Source organism: Dama dama, chromosome 18 (assembly GCF_033118175.1).
Source record: "Dama dama isolate Ldn47 chromosome 18, ASM3311817v1, whole genome shotgun sequence".
NCBI classification, from domain to species: Eukaryota; Metazoa; Chordata; class Mammalia; order Artiodactyla; family Cervidae; genus Dama; species Dama dama.
Genome location: NC_083698.1, coordinates 14286629 through 14305834, shown reverse-complemented (window position 1 = coordinate 14305834; position 19206 = coordinate 14286629). Strand labels below are relative to the sequence as shown.

General features: G+C 41.3%; 1 protein-coding gene across 4 annotated transcripts in view; it reads left to right on the top strand.

Moving 5' to 3' along the window:
* Window positions 1-19206, top strand: part of ASNS (asparagine synthetase (glutamine-hydrolyzing)) — a 136174-nt gene that overhangs the window by 81282 nt on the left and 35686 nt on the right. The window lies entirely within an intron of this gene.

The window sequence follows — 19206 nt, the reverse complement described above, 5'->3', positions numbered from 1 at the left end:
ATAATTCACAAGAATTACTTTTTTTCTTGCATCCATAGTGGAAACTTTAGCAGCAGACATTAATTGCTCCCAGTGTGTCAAATAGATGCATCATTTTATAGGCAATGTCTATTCTGTTAGTTATGCTCTCATTTTTAATTCAGATTATGTTCTCTGTCTTGCAGTTATGTAATGGCTTTGATAATTCACCTCTCATAGTTCTAGAAGCACTTGAATACTGTCCCAGTCAGTTGCCATTCTTCACATCACTCTTCAGGGCATTATGGTTTCCTTATTAATTCAAGATGAATATTTGGTCCCAATCTTCAGGAATCAGACCACCTCCTTCTTGTTGAAGCTGTTTCCTCCAATGATTGCTCAGTCACCCTCTTTTCCTGATTTCCTTCTTGCTTTCTCAGCCTTTTTGTCAATGCCCTTCCTTTGGTTTTTTCTCTAGCATGACATCCCTAAGGCCCTGCCTTTTATTTTTCTCTCTTTTGCTCTGCAAGAAAAATGCCACTCTTTCAGGAGATAGTACCACTCCTCTGGTGACTTGCAATCTACATAACAGAACTTGCTACATGTTGAGCTGCTACCATATGGCATTCAAGTTACTAATACGTGTGTGTGTTAGTCATTCAGTCGTGTCCAATTCTTTGTGACCCCTATGGACTGAAGCCTGCTCTGTCCATGGAATTCTCCAGGCAAGAATACTGGAGTGGGTAGCCATTTCCTTTTCCAGGGGATCTTCCCAACCCAGGGATCGAACCCAGGTCTCCTGCATTGTAGGTGGATTCTCTACTCTCTGAGCCACCAGGGAAGCCTACAAGAGTTGCTAATATATACACTCTTTAATTTAAAAAATTATGATCCTACAGTCTCTGGTAAGAAGCCCTTGATATGGGCATTATCCCAATTTTCCAGTGAGGAAGCTAAGGCTCATAAGTTCAAGATTTTGCTCAAGCCAGTTAATAAGTGGATTTGAACCAAGGACTATCTGACTTATAAGTTATTGTCATAACAACTGCCATTTACAGCTTCCTAAAGATCCAGCTCAGATCTCCTCATTATAAGACTTTAATATCCAGTGGCATGCAGGAGAGACATTACTTGAATGTACCCTATTATTTGAAGCTTAATACATATAACTCTATTCAATCTCACGTGCCATTCCACCAATTCCAACCCCAACCCCATTCAAAAAGTACACACCTCCTCTGGTATTCCTTATTATTTTCCAGGTTAAAAAAAAAAAACTCAAAGTTTCTGATTCTAAAGACCTCCATCTCCTGCACAGCTAGCTTACCAAGTCCTCCAGTGTTGAGGTCAGAGGCATCTCCCCTCACTGTGGCTCCAAAGTAATTTTCCACTTCCTTCCTGAACTCCTGGCACTGTTCTTGCCATTTCATAATTGGCTGTCTGTACTGCTGCCAAAAGGGCTTCCCGGTGGCTCAGTGGTAAAGAATCCACCTGTAAAGCAGGTGACGTGGGTTCAATCCCTGGGTTGGGAAGAGCCCCTGGAGGAGGGAATGGCAACCCAGTCCAGCATTCTTGCCTGGAAAATCCCTTGGACAGAGGAGCCTGGTGGGCTACAGTCCATAAAGTTGCAAAGAGTTGGTCACAACTGAAGCAGCTAAGCACACATGTACATGCATTGCTGCCAAAATTATCTTCTGGAAAAAATCAATCTGGTCCTGTCAGTTTGCTTTAAAACTTCTTTTGATTCCATTTTGCCTGCAAAATAAATTTTCATATTTTAATCTCCTTGGTATGCCACACAAGGCCCTTGATGATTGGCCTGGCCTATCTTGCAGTCAGCTATTTTTCACGCATCTACAAGTGATTACTTTTCAGATGGATTATAGATGCCATAGAGGTGCAGAAAATACAAACATTTCCCCACTTGACGGAATTCATTTTGAATTTTTATCATTTTGACTGTTTTCTCAATCAATGAATACTTTAAACACAACTATTATCAGGCAGAGATGTATTTTTATATTTGGTAGGGAAGATATTCTCGTATTATAAATATTGGGAAACCAACTAGATAAGATTCTCATGAAATATGTCTTCCAGGATTCATAGTTTATTTCAAGAAACTTTCTTAGGCTAAGTTATTAGAAAGATATGGACTCTAAATTTCAAGGGTGTACTTGGACTGAAAAATTTATTTTTCTGTGTATTGAGAGGGAGTAACTGGGAAAGATTGTAAGTTAGGATGATAGAGGTATACATGCCCTAAAGCCCATAAAAAGCAAGGAATGATTTTTTTCTTCTCAATAATTCAAATAAAAAATTTTAAATGATGCTGGTCCAATAGGGGAATAAAGGCAGAGTTGGAAAAGGGCAAGATTTAGTGAGAAATGTCACACTGTGAAACTCTGTCTTCTATTACCACCTGTGATAAAAGCGAGGATAAAAACTATCTTCCAGCCTAATGAAGTCATAGTTCTTTAGCAATGCACCTAAGACTCTGTCTTGTGTGGTCAGTCTCCCACTGATGAAAGCATGTGGAGAGAGTGGCCTGGGGGTTCAAACGTGTTTGAGTTCCAGTCCTAAGCATGCTTTCTGACCTTGAACAATTCAAAGCTCTGAGATGCTCTTTTTTGTTCTTCAAATGGGAATAAAATACACAATGGCGAGATTTCTATGAAGTAGGATTGATCTGCAGGAAATTTATACAGGTCTATTTGCTTTCTTCAGTGCCATGCTTCTAGCTATCTCCTATGTTTAGTGCTTCAGCCTCTGGAAGTGTCCTTGGAGCTGCCTGTGTCCAGTTGATGAACAGATATGGAAATATCTGTATTTTTACCCGTTCACTGATTTTATTCCAAATGATGAGGAAACCAGATGCCAATGAAATAAGATGGAGGTAGAAAATTGGGCTGAATGTAGCAGGTATTCAAGAGCCTGCTTAATGCCAGTGCTGTGCTGAGAGCTGGTAGACAAAGCAGCCAGCCTTCCTGAGGTGCTCATGGCCTGGCAGCGGTGACACAGACATAATCCAACATCTGTAGGACAGATTAGACTAGAATAACCATAAGGGAAGTACCAAGTGTGGCGGACCCAGAGGAAGGAGAGCTGCATTTCTGCCTGGAGACAAAGTAGAGTGTGGGGGCGGTAAATGGGGAGGGTGGTCCATCAGTGCACCATTCATTAAGGCGACACAGATCTGCGAAGCAACACATCTGCACCAGTGAACTACTGCGTCCTGCTACCACATCTGAGAACAGGAGGAGAGAGAACCTACTAATAATATCCAGTCACAGAGTGAGGACATGTATAAGATGCAGGGGAAATGACAATGCTAGGCAATATTTCCTCTAAAATAGATGTGAACAAAAGCAAAAGCAGCATTATGTACGGTGCAGAGATCCAGGCAGCCTCTGAATGGCTGGGAGGGGCTGCTTGTTGTCTGTGGAAACCGGTCTTGTTTGGTCACGTTTCTTTTCCTACAGCCAGTTGCATAGATGCAGCTTTACCCCTCACCCTCTCCCTTTTCCTCTGCTCCTTCTTTTCTGCACACAGCTCCCTCCTCCCCAGCCCCTTTTTTCTCTGGACTGCTGGTCTGAGGCAGCATCTACCTAGCGGCAGCAGGTGCTCCGCCTCTTTAAGGTCTGCCAGGATCCTGCAGCAATGGGGTAGCTTGCAGTCAGCACTAAGGTATCCAGACAAGCAGAACCTGGAGCAGGAGGGGCGGGCAGAGAGCAGTCTGAGAACAGCTGAGGGCTGCCCTCAGCCCCCTTGGTACAAGCCCGCATCTATTTATGCATCACATCCTCTGTACAGTAATCAGTAATCTGTACAGTAATCAGAGAGTAGGTCAGTGGTGTTCAAGGTCAGTTAGTCATCAAGAATCTTCATCAGGGCTTTTAAAAGATGTAATCATCTGGGCCACACAGAGATCCATAGATGTGGAACTCTTGGAGTGGAGTTGGAGATCAAGTGAGGGAACATTTTATAAAGCTGTACACAAATTACTTATAATGTGGATTTAGAGCTGAGAGTCACAGAAATTAATTCAGTTTTCTATGAAGAAAGAGTTCTCATGAAATGTTGTTTTTGTGAGCTACCAAAAGGGGAAGCTGAAAAGCCAGCTCCTTTCACATACGGAGTGAAGCTTACAGATTGTAAATGGCTAAGAAAATTGAAATTTTAAAATATAATGAACTTAAGTGGTGATTTTTTTAAAAATATTTCCCCTCTTAAGTTTGTGCAAACTTATAGGAATAGTTGGAAAGTCTTTTGCTTATGTTCTCTAGCCTGGAGGGTGGGCAGGCTATTCTGACCCAGGTGTAAAATGTCTTTAAAAAAACAATTGTGAAAATAATTGTGGTGGTGCCTGGATGTTAAATATTAACTTTTGCCCAATAATGATAATAATGTGTGCTAAGTCACTTCAGTCGTATCCCACTCTTTGTGATCCTATGGACTGCAGCCTGCCAGGTTCCTCTCTCCGTGGGATTCTCCAGGTAAGAATACTGGAGTGGGTTGCCATGCCCTCCTCTAGGAGATCTTCCAGACCCAGGGATTGAACCCATATCTTATGTCTTCTGCATTGGCAGGCAAGTTCTTTACCACTAGCACCACCTGGGAAGCTTCAGTGGTAATAATAATGGCTGACATTTTAAAAGCTCTTACTGTGTCAGATATTCTGCTCAATCTCACTGGTTCTTTGATCACCTCTAAACCTACAGCAGTCCTGGAAGGTTGTTAGGTGGCTTCCACCTGACAGTTGAAAGAACCAAGGCTTACTGTCACCTAGTTTGTAAGTGATAAAGTTAGGATTCCAAAATGTATATCTCTGATTCCAGAGTCAGGAATCTCAAAGCGAGAGCTTGTAAGAGAACAAAGCTGGGTAGAGAAGACTGGCCAAACAGGAGACAAAAGTGAGAATCCTTGTGTATGTAGACCAAAGATGTCTAAGGAGACCAGAACAAGGACAGGAGGTGGATGGGATGATGGCCAAGATAAGATATGATTGTTCTTGCCCACTTACCTGTTCTAGATTAAGACTCCTCTCCTCCTCTTTAAAAAAAAAAAAAAATTATTTATTTATTTGTCTTTGGCTTCCCTGGGTCTTCAGTGCTGCATGGGCTTTTTTCTAGTTGTGGTGTGAGGGGGCTACTCTGTAGTTGCGGTGCATGGGCTTCTCATTGCGGTGGCTTCTGTCCTTGCAGAACACGGATTCTAGGGTACTCTGGCTTCAGTAGTGGAGGCTCCAGGGCTCTAGAGCACAGGCTCAGTAGTTGTTGCACCCAGGCTTATTTGCTCCTCAGCATGTGGAATCTTCCTGGACCAGGGATTGAACCTGTGTCTCCTGCATTGGCAGGCAGATTCTTTACCACTGAGCCATCAGGGAGGCCCTAGACACCTCTCCCCTTAGCAGAAACAGTTTGCCTGGAGGTGAATCTTGGCCTGTGCTCCAGTGAGCACACCCAGGTGTGGAGGAGTTGAGCCCAACAGGACAGCATTGCACTGAGATGCCAGTGAGCCACCACTTGTGGGAGGAAGCAGATGGATTTTCTGACTTTCTTTGGTCCACCAGTAGAGTTCTCAAAAATCCTCTTGGAGCGCCTGAGCTTGCTAAATGACCACCTTTCCTGCATTAGATTTTTTTTTTTTTGAGCACCTCCGTGTGGCTGGAAGTTTGCTAAGCACTGGATTGTATCTGTGGTTCCAGGAGGAAAGGGGTGATAGGAGATGGCAGAGGGAAAATGTAGTTTGGGGTTAGAGGCTGTTCTGTGTGAGGGAAGGTGGAGATTGGCTCTAGGCATATTCCAGGGGGCTGGATAGGTAGCCAAGCTATGTAATTAGCTACCTATGTAAAGAGAATGCAGAAGGGCGCCTGGCTGCAGTCGGGCACTGGGGAGATAGATGATGGTAGGGATATCCTTGGCACTGGGGAGATAGATAATGGTAGGGATATCCTTGGCAACTGGAAGTAGAATCCTTGACTTGGTTAGGTCAGGTTCAACTAGGTTGAATGTGACTGAAGAATTGGCTACAATCAAGGCCACAGTCATGTTTTCCTGGGGCCTTTGATACTGAGCATGGTGGAACATACATGTATCAGTCAGGGTTCTCTAGAGAAACAGAACCAATATGAGATTTGTGTATTTATTGTAAAGAGATTTATCTTAAAGTATTGGCTCATGCAATTATGTGGGAGAATGACAAGTCTAAAATTGATGGGGCAGGCTAATATGCTAGAAACTCAGGCAAGATTTCTATCTTGAATCTTGGGGCAGAAGTCTCCAGAAATCTGTTTTTGCTTCTAAAGCCTTCAACTAACTGGACAAGGCCCACCTATTAATACATTGTCAAAAGTAATGTGCTTTACTTAGTCAACTGATTGTAGAAATTAATTACATCTACAAAATTGCTTCACATCAATCTCTAGACTGTTTGATCAAATGACTGGGTGTTATGGTTTAGCCAAGTTGAGAAATAAAATTTAACCACCACAGCACCCTTCGGCTGCCTGCTGGTCAGAGTCAAGGGGTATTGTTGAGAAGAGACTCTATGGCTATGGTGTCATGGTAGCCCTGTAAAATGGATTTGCAGCCATACATGGGCAGCAGTGGGCTTTTCAAGGTGGCAGGAACTGGTGGCCTGCTTTTGCTTGCCAGCTGTGTAACCTTTTCCTCAAGAAGCCCTCTAGGCCCTTCCCATCTCAGAACTCCCCCAGATGCCAGTGGGGCTGCCAAGGAGCAACATCATTCTTCTGCTGCCTGAACTAGGCCTATTGCTGCCAAGTTTTCAGATTGGAGGATTTCCTGGGCTGGGCAGTTTCCTAGATGGGATTTCTGCTAGGCCTATTTGAATGCTGGGAATATAACGAAGGGTGAAATCAAACTACCCAGAGGCCATCATCTGGCCTAAATCAGTGCTGAACTTTAGAATCATTTGGGGAGCTTTGTCTAGGGCAGGATATCGATGGTTTAAAAATTACCCCCATTGATTCTAATATACAGCCAGAGTTGAGAATCCTGGCTATCTTAGAATGGTTATCCTAGAAGCAGACCTCAGACCAAGCATTTGCCATTTATTTAATAAAGGATGTGTTCAAAAGAGAAACCAGGAAGGCAGAGGGGAGGCAGGACAGGGAGGGAAAAGGAGCCAGGCAAAGATGCTATTTCAGGGCAAGTATCAGTCTCCTCCTGATCCCACAGAGTTTTGGAACATAAATTATACCCACAGAGTTTGTCCACCAGTGAGGAAAACGATCAGGATTTCCGTACTTCTTCTTCAGTCAATTGTTATCTTCAGGGTTTCCAGGAAGAAATATAATCCCCCCATGCTGCCCAGCTACTTACTATGCTCTGCACAGGCGAGGTGGCTCTGGTGCCCAAATCAAGCCTCTGGAGAAGGTCACGGGTACCTGTTGTTAGCAGCAAGATCCTCAGAAATTGGGGGATTAGAATACAGAGCTGCTAGAAGAGATCCCAAGGGGATTTTAATGTGAGCACTAAGAGTTTCCATACACTAAGAGAGTGGTACAGTTCAGTTCAGTTCGGTCGCTCAGTCGTGTCCGAATCTTTGCAGCCCCTTGAATCACAGCATGCCAGGCCTCCGTGTCCATCACCAACTCCCAGAGTTTACTCAAACTCATGTCCATTGAGTCGGTATGCCATCCAACCATCTCATCCTCTGTCGTCCCCTTTTCCTCCTGCCCCCAATCCCTCCCAGCATCAGGGTCTTTTCCAATGAGTCAACTCTTCACATGAGGTGGCCAAAGTATTGGAGTTTCAGCTTCAGCATCAGTCCTTCCAATGAACACCCAGGACTGATCTCCTTTAGGATTGACTGGCTGGATCTCCTGGCAGTCCAAGGGACTCTCAAGAGTCTTCTCCAACACCACAGTTCAAAAGCATCAATTCTTCAGCACTCAGCTTTCTTCACAGTCCAACTCTCACATCCATACATGACCACTGGAAAAACCATAGCCTTGACTAGACAGACCTTTGTTGGCAAAGTAATGTCTCTGCTTTTTAATATGCTATCCAGGTTGGTCATAACTTTCCTTCCAAGGAGTAAGCGTCTTTTAATTTCATGGCTGCAATCACCATCTGCAGTGATTTTGGAGCCCAGAAAAATAAAGTCTGACACTGTTTCCACTGTTTCCCCATCTATTTGCCATGAAGTGATGGGACCAGATGCCACGATCTTAGTTTTCTGAATGTTGAGCTTTAAACCAACTTTTTCACTCTCCTCATTCCCTTTCATCAAGAGGTTTTTTAGTTCCTCTTCACTTTCTGCCATAAGGGTGGTGTCGTGTGCATATCTGAGGTTATTGATATTTCTCCCGGCAATCTTATCTCCAAGCCAGGTTTCAACAATATGTGAACCGTGAACTTCCAGATATTCAAGCTGGTTTTAGAAAAGGCAGAGGAACCAGAATCAAATTGCCAACATCTGCTGGATCACAGAAAAAGCAAGAGAGTTCCAGAAAAACATCTATTTCTGCTTTATTGACAATGCCAAAGCCTTTCACCGTGTGGATCACAATGAACTGTGGAAAATTCTTAAAGAGATGGGAATACCAGACCATCTGACCTGTCTCTTGAGAAACCTGTATGCAGGTCAGGAAGCAACAGTCAGAACTGGACATGGAACAACAGACTGGTTCCAATAGGAAAAGGAGTATGTCAAGGCTGTCTATTGTCACCCTGCTTATTTAACTTATATGCAAAGTACATCATGAGAAACGCTGGGCTGGAAGAAGCACAAGCTGGAATCAAAAGAGTGGTTATTATTACTATTTCTGGGTCTGCCTTAGTTGCTAGGGGTCTGCATGAGGCAGTCAGGGGCGCCTATTATACAGTTTCTACTTCAAGGACTCAAAGACAGCATTGATTGTTGTTTATACTTAGCAAATGTCCAGACCCATGAAGGGTCTGCGATTTGCCCCCTACTTGCAAACTAACAAGTTTGCCAGATAATTTCATGGATGCTGGCAGAAGATATAACGCCTCTGGATAAGAGACAAAGGATTTAATTATGGTACTAGCGGTAGCCAACTATCAGCATTTTCTTGCAGTGCCCTAAACCCAAATTCCCACTGGGTAGTGAAGAGGGCTAGGTGCCAGCTACGCATGCATAGATTAAGTTGTGTTACAGAGAGGAGCTACAAGCTTAGAGAACCTTAGTCTTTTATAATGGGAAGGAAGTTAGCAAGCAAAATCTCCCTTTGCTCTAGAGGGAGGAACGATCTTTCTTTCCCAAGACTGTTCACTACACAAGCATTTTTGAAAAGATAGCTAATGTAAAGGCAGTCAGTGACTCTGTTTGCAATACCTGCAGAAAGAGAGAGACACTGAGATAACCGTTTCCAACAACAGCAGGCACAAGGGTAGGGGGATGTTTAGTGTCTGCTTTCTTCCTTCCCGGTTCTGACATGTATTTTTGGAGGAAATCCTTTCCCTGATACACATGTGTGGGGTTTTTGTTTATTTTATTTCTGATGGCCTTGATAACTTTAGCAATTCTCAAAAGCTTTTTATTTACTTTATCCTTATTTACCTTTGTGATTATTCCAAATATTATCACTTTACGATACTATGACAGCAAACTTACTTGACCTCTTGACCTGGGTTCCATATCTGAGAACTAAGTAAGGTTGTCTAAATAGGCTCTAAGGATCTTTCCAGACACAGGGTGAAGACTCAAACATATATGAGATATTTGGAAGTATGGTAATTTTAGCAACAGGGAAAGATAGGAGACATTAATATCTACAAGAACAACTTAATTTCATTTAAAGTCATCATGTTGTACAATGGACCTGTTATTTGTGTCATAGAGGAAGAAATTAGACTTAGAGCTCTAAGTCACTTGTTCAAGGTCATGGAGCTACCAACAGCATTGTCAGGATTTGAAGCTAAATCCGTTTAAATCCAGAGTCTACTAGCCACCACTTTCTGATTCTAGAGCCAGATATCCTGGAATGCAAAGTCAAGTGGGCCTTAGGAAGCATCACTATGAACAAAGCTAGTGGAGGTGATGGAATTCCAGTTGAGCTATTTCAAATCCAAAATATGATGCTGTGAAAGTGCTGCACTCAATATGCCAGCAAATTTGGAAAACTCAGCAGTGGCCACAGCACTGGAAAAGGTCAGTTTTCATTCCAATCCCAAAGAAAGACAATGCCAAAGAATGCTCAAACTACTGCACAATTGCACTCATCTCACATGCTAGCAAAGTAATACTCAAAATTCTCCAAGCCAGGCTTCAACAGTATGTGAACCATGAACTTCCAGATGTTCAAGCTGGATTTAGAAAAGGCAAAGGAACCAGAGATCAAATTGCCAACATCCATTGGATCATCAAAAAAGCAAGAGAGGTTCAGAAAGACATCTACTTCTGCTTTACTGACTATGCCAAAGCCTTTGACCATGTGGATCACAGCAAACTATGGAGAATTCTTCAAGAGATGGGAATACCAGACCACCTGACCTGCCTCCTGAGAAATCTGTATGCAGGTCAGGAAGCAGCAGTTAGAACTGGACATGGAACAGCAGTCTGGTTCCAAATAGGAAAAGGAGTATGTCAAGGCTGTATATTGTCACCCTGTTTATTTAACTTATATGCAGAGTACATCATGAGAAATGCTGGGCTGGATGAAACACAAGCTGGAATCAAGATTGCTGGGAGAAATATCAATAACCTCAGACATGCAGATAATACCACCCTTATGGCAGAAAGTGAAGAAGAACTAAAGAGCCTCTTGATGAAAGTGAAAGAGGAGAGTGAAAAAGTTGGTTTAAAGCTCAACATTCAGAAAACTAAGATCATGGCATCCAGTCCCATCACTTCATGGCAAATAGATGGGGAAACAATGGAAACCATGACAGACTTTATTTTTTGAGCTCCAAAATCACTGCAGAAGGTGACTGCAGCCATGAAATTTAAAAGATGCTTGCTCCTTGGAAGAAAAGCTATGACCAACCTAGACAGCATATTAAAAAGCAGAGACATTACCTTGCCAACAAAAGTCCATCTGGTCAAAGCTATGGTTTTTCCAGTAGTCATGTATGGATGTGAGAGTTGGGCCATAAAGAAAGCTGAGCACCGAAGAATTGATGCTTTTGAACTGTAGTGTTGGAGAAGACTCTTGAGAGTCCCCTGGGCTACAAGAATATCCAACCAGTCCATCCTAAAGGAGATCAGTCCTGAATATTCATTGGAAGGACTGATGTTGAAGCTGAAACTCCAATACTTTGGCCACCTGATGTGAAGAACTGACTCATTGGAAAAGACCCTGATGCTGGGAAAGATTGAGGGAAGGAGAAGGGGACAACAGAGGATGAGGTGGTTGGATGGCATCACCGACTCAATGGACATAAGTTTGAGTAAACTCTGGGAGTTGGTGATGGACAGGGAAGCCTGGTGTGTTGCAGTCCATGGGGTGACAAAGAGTTGTTCACGACTGAATGACTGAGCTCAATGAGAGATCCTCCAATACAAGATGGCATCCTGATGATGCTGAAGAGCTAGTGACTTTGTGGGGAGGATAACAGTTTTCATGTTTACTTTTTATGACAGGACATTATGGAAGCTTAAATTGTACTATACTATAATTGAAATGCCTTTGCTCCAGTTCCCTTATCGAAGCCTACCAAGGAAGCCAGGCTTGTTTTAATTGAATTATTGAAAATAAAGTATAATATCTAATCTATTTATATAAGCTGTAGACTAATCTCCTTTCCACCAGCCATTGTCACCTACACTATGTATACATATGCTCACACTAATAAAAAACCGAATTTATTTTTTAGCCCATATATATCATTGTTCTCAAAGACTACATCCTTGGAATGCCCCTGCCTTTAAAAGTTGAATAAATGATGAAAGTGGAAAATGACTTAAAAAAACGTAAGATATGTTGACTGTCAACTTTTCAAGTATGATATTTTTTAACATCAGAAAATTGCAACTCCAAGTGATAACAGTTATATGATTTTGTATTCCATTGATTGAAAAATACATGAATAAAACCAATGTGAGTTCAGTAAAGCTTTGAAGTGAGATTTTATTTTCTTCACCTCAACAGTATCTATATCCATCTGAAAAATAATCACTCATATATGTGTGAGAAATAGCTAACTTCCAGGGAGGTAGGACCAATTGTTAAGGGCCTTGGAGATATAACAAGAAGATTTAGAATTTGTTCTCCAGGCAAAATGGAGTCAAAGAGGTTTCAAAACAAAGTGGTAGAGTTCAATTGCTTGTTTTTTTCTGAAAGATAATTTTGGAAGCAGTGCAGAGAGCCAAATGGCATATGGGAAAACTAGTAGCAGAAGGTTGGTTAGGAGACAGAATACACCAGGAGCCACAGTGATGCACAGGTACAGTGGCCTGGGCACCAGAGGACTTCGGGAACAGCTTTGTGTGGCTTATGCCAAAGAGGGCATGTGCCTGCGTGCATGCTAAATTGCTCAGTTGTGTCTGACTCTGCAACCTCATGGACTGTAGCTCACCAGGCTACTCTGTCCATGGGATTTTCCAGGCAAAGATACTGAAGTGGGTCACTGTGCCCTCCTCCAGGGGATCTTCCCCACCCAGGAATTGAACCTGTGTCTCTTATGTCTCCCGCATTGGCAGGCAGTTTCTTTCTTTACCACTAGCACCACCTGGGAAGCCCAGAGGGCATGGTTGAGAGTATTTCTAAACTTGGAAGCTGTGTTAGAGGGTGAGTCCATGAGTGAGACTTGCTCCACACGAGGGGAACCATCCCACCTGCTCCCCCTCCCTCATCTTCTCGTGCGGTTGGTACCACTTCCTGCAGAGCTGACCCTGCAAATGTCTGGACATCCCCGCAGATGCAGCATCATCTCCACCTTCTCACTCTTCCCTACTTCCCAACAGTTCATACTCTAGCTCTCCTTCCTACTGCTTCCGGAGATATTTGTCTTAAAGTAAAACGCAATGCGTCTGTGAATGACTGTGTTAATAATTCTGCTATGAACCTATATAGGATGCACATGAGACCAAGAGGTCCGGCCCTAACTTGTCTAAAATGACAGAAACTAAATATGACAATATACTACTGTATCTGAAAATTAGAGAGTATCTTCTTGAATATTGCATCCTGTTTTTTTGTTTTTTTTTTTTTAAACTCATCAAGTGGGTTGAAAGCAATGAGTACACTGAGGAATTGAGAGGCAACTGACAGAATGGAAAATTAAGGATCAGAAGTGTACATTCTCAAACCTGCATTTCACATACTAAAAAAAGAAATTTTGTTAGACCCTAGATTGAAAAGGTGAGAAAAAAAATATGATTATCATCTGTGAGTTCTTGCCATGGACACTACCTGAATGTGCTCATACCTGGGCAGGCCTGCCTTCTCCTTGAGGCACAGTGCTAAGAACCCATAATTAAAATGTTTCCATTTCTTTTAAAGTCAGGAAAAAGTGAACACTGAGTTCAAAGAAAATATTTTTTAAAAAATTCTTTTCTGATTTTCAGTTCAACTTCTTAACTGAGGCATCCTAGGTCTTCTGGAGAGATGTTCTTTTCTTTTTGGTGATTGATTTACAATGTTGTGTTAGGTTCAGGTGTACCAAAGGAAATATTTTAACATGTAGTATTAATAGACTTGTCTGTATACCAACACATTTGGAAAATATAAATGTCAATATTTTTATAAAGGTAAGGATCCATGAAGGCAAAAGTGCTTCAGTTCAGTTTGTGTCTGATAATCCCAAGCTCCTAATTTATACCTCCCGCACCCTTCCCCTTTGATAACCGTAACTTTGTCCCATTCATCTATTGATGGATATTGAAGTTGTTTCTATATCTTGGCTGTTGAAAATAGTGCTCCTGCCTTCAGTCTTTCCCAGCATCAGGGTCTTTTCAAATGAGTCAGTTCTTCACATCAGGTGGCCAAAGTATTGGAGCTTGTCTTATGTCTGTCAGTCTGTTTCTGTTTTGTAAATAAGTTCATTTGTATAATATTTTATTTTATTTTTTCTTTTTTAAAAATTTATTTATTTTTTAATTGAAGGAAAATTAATTTACAGAATTTTGTTGTTTTCTGTCAAACCTCAACATGAACCCAATAGTTTTCTTAATTCCTCTGAATTTATTTTATTTTATAATTTCTTTTCCCAATTATTTTTATTAGTTGGAGGCTAAATGCGTTACAGTATTGTAGTAGTTTTTCCATACATTAACATGAATCAGCCATGGATTTACATGTTCATTTGTATAATATTTTAGATTCCACATATAAGTGATGTCATGATGTTTGTATTTCTCTGACTTACTTTACTTAGTATGATAATCCTGAAGTCTATCCATGTTTCTCCAAATGGCATTATTTCATTCTTTTTTTTAAGGCTGAGTGGTATTCCACTGTATGTATATACATGCCTATCTTTTCCAAACTCAACTCCATTTACAATTTGGTGACCCAGCTGGAAGAATGGGACATTTTAGGTTGTTTAATGTCTTGGCTATTGTAAATACTGCTGCTATGAGCATAGGGGTACATAGATCTTTTCAAATTATAGTTTTGTCTGGATATATACCCAGGAGTAGATTGTTAGATCATATGACAGCTCTACTTTTAATTTTTTGAGGAACCTACATACTGTGTTCCATAGTGGTTGCACCAATTTGCACTCCCACCAATACTATAGGAGGGTTCCCTTTTGTCCACACCCTCTCCAGCATTTATTATTTTTAGACTTTTTAAGATGCCCATTATAACTGGTGTAAAGTGGTATCTCATTTTGATTTGCATTTCTCTAATAATTAGAGAAATCAGATTGATTATATTCTTTGCAGTCAAAGATGGAGAAGCTCTATGCAATCAGTGAAAACAAGACTGGGAGCTGACTGTGGCTCAGATCATGAACTCCTTATTGCCAAATTCAGACTTAAATTGAAGAAAGTAGGGAAAACCACTATACCATTCAGGTATGACCTAAATCAAATCCCTTATGACTATTCAGTGGAAGTGAGAAATAGATTTAAGGGACTAGATCTGATAGAGTGCCTGATGAACTATGGATGGAGGTTCATGACATTGTACAGGAAAAAAGGGATCAAGACCATCCCCATGGAAAAGAAATGCAAAAAGGCAAAATGGTTGTCTAAGGAGACCTTACAAATAGCTGTGAAAAGAAGAGAAGCAAAAAGTAAAGGAGAAAAGGAAAGATATTCTCATTTGAATGCAGAGTTCCAAAGAATAGCAAGGAGAGATAAGAAAGCCTTCCTCAGTGATCAATGCAAAGAAATAGAAGAAAACAACAGAATGGGAAAGACTAGAGATCTCTTCAAGAAAATTAGAGATACCAAAGGAACATTTTACAAAGATGGGTTCAATAAAGGACAGAAATGGTATGGACCTAACAGAAGCAGAAGATATTAAGAAGAGGTGGCAAGAATACACAGAAGAACTGTACAAAAAAGATCTTCATGACCCAGATAATCACGATGGTGTGATCAATCCATCACCAGCCAGACATCCTGGAATGTGAAGTCAAGTGTGCCTTAGAAAACATCACTACAACAAAGCTAGTGGAGGTGATGGAATTCCAGTTGAGCTATTTCAAATCCAAAAGATGATGCTGTGAAAGTGCTGCACTCAATATGCCAGCAAATTTGGAAAACTCAGCAGTGGTCACAGGACTGGAAAAGGTCACTTTTCATTCCAATCCCTAAGAAAGGCAATCCCAAAAAATGCTCAGACTACTGCATAATTGCACTCATCTCACATGCTAGTAAAGTAATGCTCAAAATTCTCCAAGTCAGGCTTCAGTAATATGTGAACTGTGAACTTCCAGATGTTCAAGCTGGTTTTAGGAAAGACAGAGGAGCCAGAGATCAAATTGCCAACATCCATTGGATCATCAAAAAACCAAGAGAGTTCCAGAAAAACATCTATTTCTACTTTATTGAGTATGCCAAAGCCTTTGACTGTGTGGATCACAATGAACTGTGGAAAATTCTGAAAGAGATAGGAATACCAGACCACCTGACCTGCCTCTTGAGAAATCTATATGCAGGTCAGGAAGCAGCAGTTAGAACTGGACATGGAACAACAGACTGGTTCCAAATAGGAAAAGGAGCATGTCAAGGCTGTATATTGTCACCCTGTTTATTTAACTTATATGCAGAGTACATTGTGAGAAACGCTGGGCTGGATGAAGCACAAACTGGAATCAAGATTGCCAGGAGAAATATCAATAACCTCAGATATGCAGATGACACCACTCTTATGGCAGAAAGTGAAGAGGAACTAAAAAGCCTGTTGATGAAAGTGAAAGAGGAGAGTGAAAAAGTTGGTTTAAAGCTCAACATTCAGAAAACTAAGATCATGGCATCTGGTCCCATCACTTCATGGCAAATAGATGGGGAAACAGTGGAAACAGTGTCAGACTTTATTTTTTTGGGCTCCAAAATCACTGCAGATGGTGATTGCAGCCATGAAATTAAAAGACGCTTACTCCTTGGAAGGAAAGTTATGACCAACCTAGACAGCATATTAAAAAGCAGAGACATTACTTTGCCAACAAAGGTCTGTCTAGTCAAGGCTGTGGTTTTTCTAGTGATCATGTATGGATGTGAGAGTTGGACTGTGAAGAAAGCTGAGCGCCAAAAAATTGATGCTTTTGCACTGTGGTATTGAAGAAGACTCTTGAGAGTCCCTTGGACTGCAAGGAGATCCAACCAGTCCATCCTAAAGAAGATCAGTCCTGGGTGTTCATTGGAAGGACTGATGCTCAAACTGAAACTCCAGTACTTTGGCCACCTCATGCAAACAGTTGACTCATTGGAAAAGACCATGATGCTGGGAGGGGTTGGGGGCAGGAGGAGAAGGGGACAACAGAAGATGAGATGGTTGGATGGCATCACCGACTCTATGGACATGGGTTTGGATGGACTCCGGGAGTTGGTGATGGACAGGGAGGCCTGGCATGCTTCCATTCACGGGGTCACAAAGAGTCGGACACGACTGAGCGACTGAACTGAACTGAATAATTAGCAATGCTGAGCATTTTTTCAGGCCTGTTGGTCATCTGTATGTCTTCTTTGGAGAAATGTCTATTTAGGTCTTCTGCCAATTTTTGTATTGGGTTGTTTTTTCTTGTTGTTTTTGAATTGTAGGAGCTGTTTGTATATTTTGGAAATTAAGCCCTTGTCAATCACATCATTTGCAAATAAATTATCTCAGTCTGTAGGCTGCTTTTTGTTTTATAATTTCATTTGCTGTACAAAGACTTGTAAGTCTGCTTAGGTTTCATTTGTTTATTTTTATTTCTATTGCCTTGGGTGACTGATCTAAGAAAACATTGGTACAATTTATGTCAGAGAATGTTTTGCATATATTTTCTTCTAGGAGTTTTATGGTGTCATGTTTATATTTAAGGCTTTAGGCCATTTTGAGTTTATTTTTTGTATGGTCTGAGGGAGTGTTCTAACTTCATTGGTTTACATGCAGCTGTCTACTTTCCCAGCACCACGTACTGAACAGACTGTCTTTTTCCCATTGTATATTCTTCCCTCTTTTATCAAAGATTAATTATCTATATGTGTCTGTTTACTTCTGGGCTCTCTATTCTGTTCCTTTAATCTGTAGAGCATAACATTTTTTTAACATTGATTTTATTTATTCATTTATTTATTTTTGGCTTTGCTGTGTCTTTATTGCTTCAGGGGCTTTTCTCTAGTCGCGGCAAGTGAAGGCTACTCTCCTTGTGGTGCATGGGCTTCTCACTGCGGTGGCTTCTCTTGTTTCAGAGGACAGCTCTAGGGTGCTTGAGATTCAGTAGTTGTGGCACATGGGCTCAGTAGTTGTGATTCCCAGTCTTAGTCTTAGTCTTAAGCTCATTAGTTGTGGTGCTTGGGCCCAGTTGCTCCTCAGGATGCAGGATCCTCCTGAATCAGAGATTGAAGCCGTGTCCTCTGCAGTGGCTGGTGGAGTCTCTACCACTGAGCCATCAGGGCAGCTCTGAGCATAACATTTTCAGTTTCAACTTTATAAAAATGTACTCATTTTATTTGTAAAATAAATATTGATTCTTAAAAAAAATCATTATATTACATTCATAATAGCCAAATTAATCGATCAAATATCCTATACTTCATACTGCTATCATATTTTGTATTTTCTTTCCCATAGTCATTATTTTTTTATTTAAATTATTTTTATTATTTTTCTTTACAGTGTTTTGCAACCACCACACATATCTGATTCTAAAAATTTCCATCACTCCAAAGTTAGACCCCTTGCCCTTTAAGCAGTTTGTTCCCACTCCTCTCCTGAATATCTGGCCATCACTAATCTGCATTCTCTCTAAGTGAATTTGTCTATTTAGGATATTTTATATAATAGGAATGATATAGTATGTAACCTTTGACTGGCTTCTTTCACTTATGCATAGTGCTTCTGAGGTTCATTCATGTTGTAGTATGTATCAGTATTTCATTCCACTTTATACCTAAATTTGCACCTATATTCTGTTGTATGTATATACCACAGTTTGTTTATTCATTCACCCATTGAAGGACATTTGATTTATTTTTACATTTTGGCTTTCGTGAATAATGTTGCTATGAACATTCTTGTATATGTACTTCTTTGAGTACCTGTTATCAGTTTGGGGGAGTACATAGCCGGGTCAGACGATAACTCTATAATTAACTTTTTGACGAACTACCAAAATGTTTTCCACTGTGGCTGAGCCATTTTACATTCCCACCAAATGTCTGAGGGTTCCAATTTTTCTAGATCCTTGCCTTAATATAAATATTGACTTTGTAAGGTTGTTGAGTGTCTTAAAGGAGATGGAAGTTTCAAAAGGGAAAGCAGGGAGCAGCCATCCCTCTCGCTCCCTCTCACCACACAGAGTGCCAATGTCTGTCAAGGGCATACTTGGCCTTGCCGAGTTCACAGCCCCACTGCTCTTCCTCACATAGGTACCAAGGTGAGTGCTTGGTTGTGGGCTGGAATTGGACAGAGTTGGGAGGGGGGCGGTGACAGGACAAAGGGCTTCCCTGTGATGATACTTCTCTGTCCACATTCGTCACAGCTCCCTCTCCATCTGCCTGTCCAGGCACACACTCTCTTGCTACTTGGGCTCCATTCAGAAGGCATTTGTTTTTCTTATAAGCAATTATAGTTAATATTTCTGGAGGGGGAAATGGCAACTCACTCCAGTATTCTTGCCAGGATAATCACATGGACAGAGGAATCTGGCGGGCTGCAGT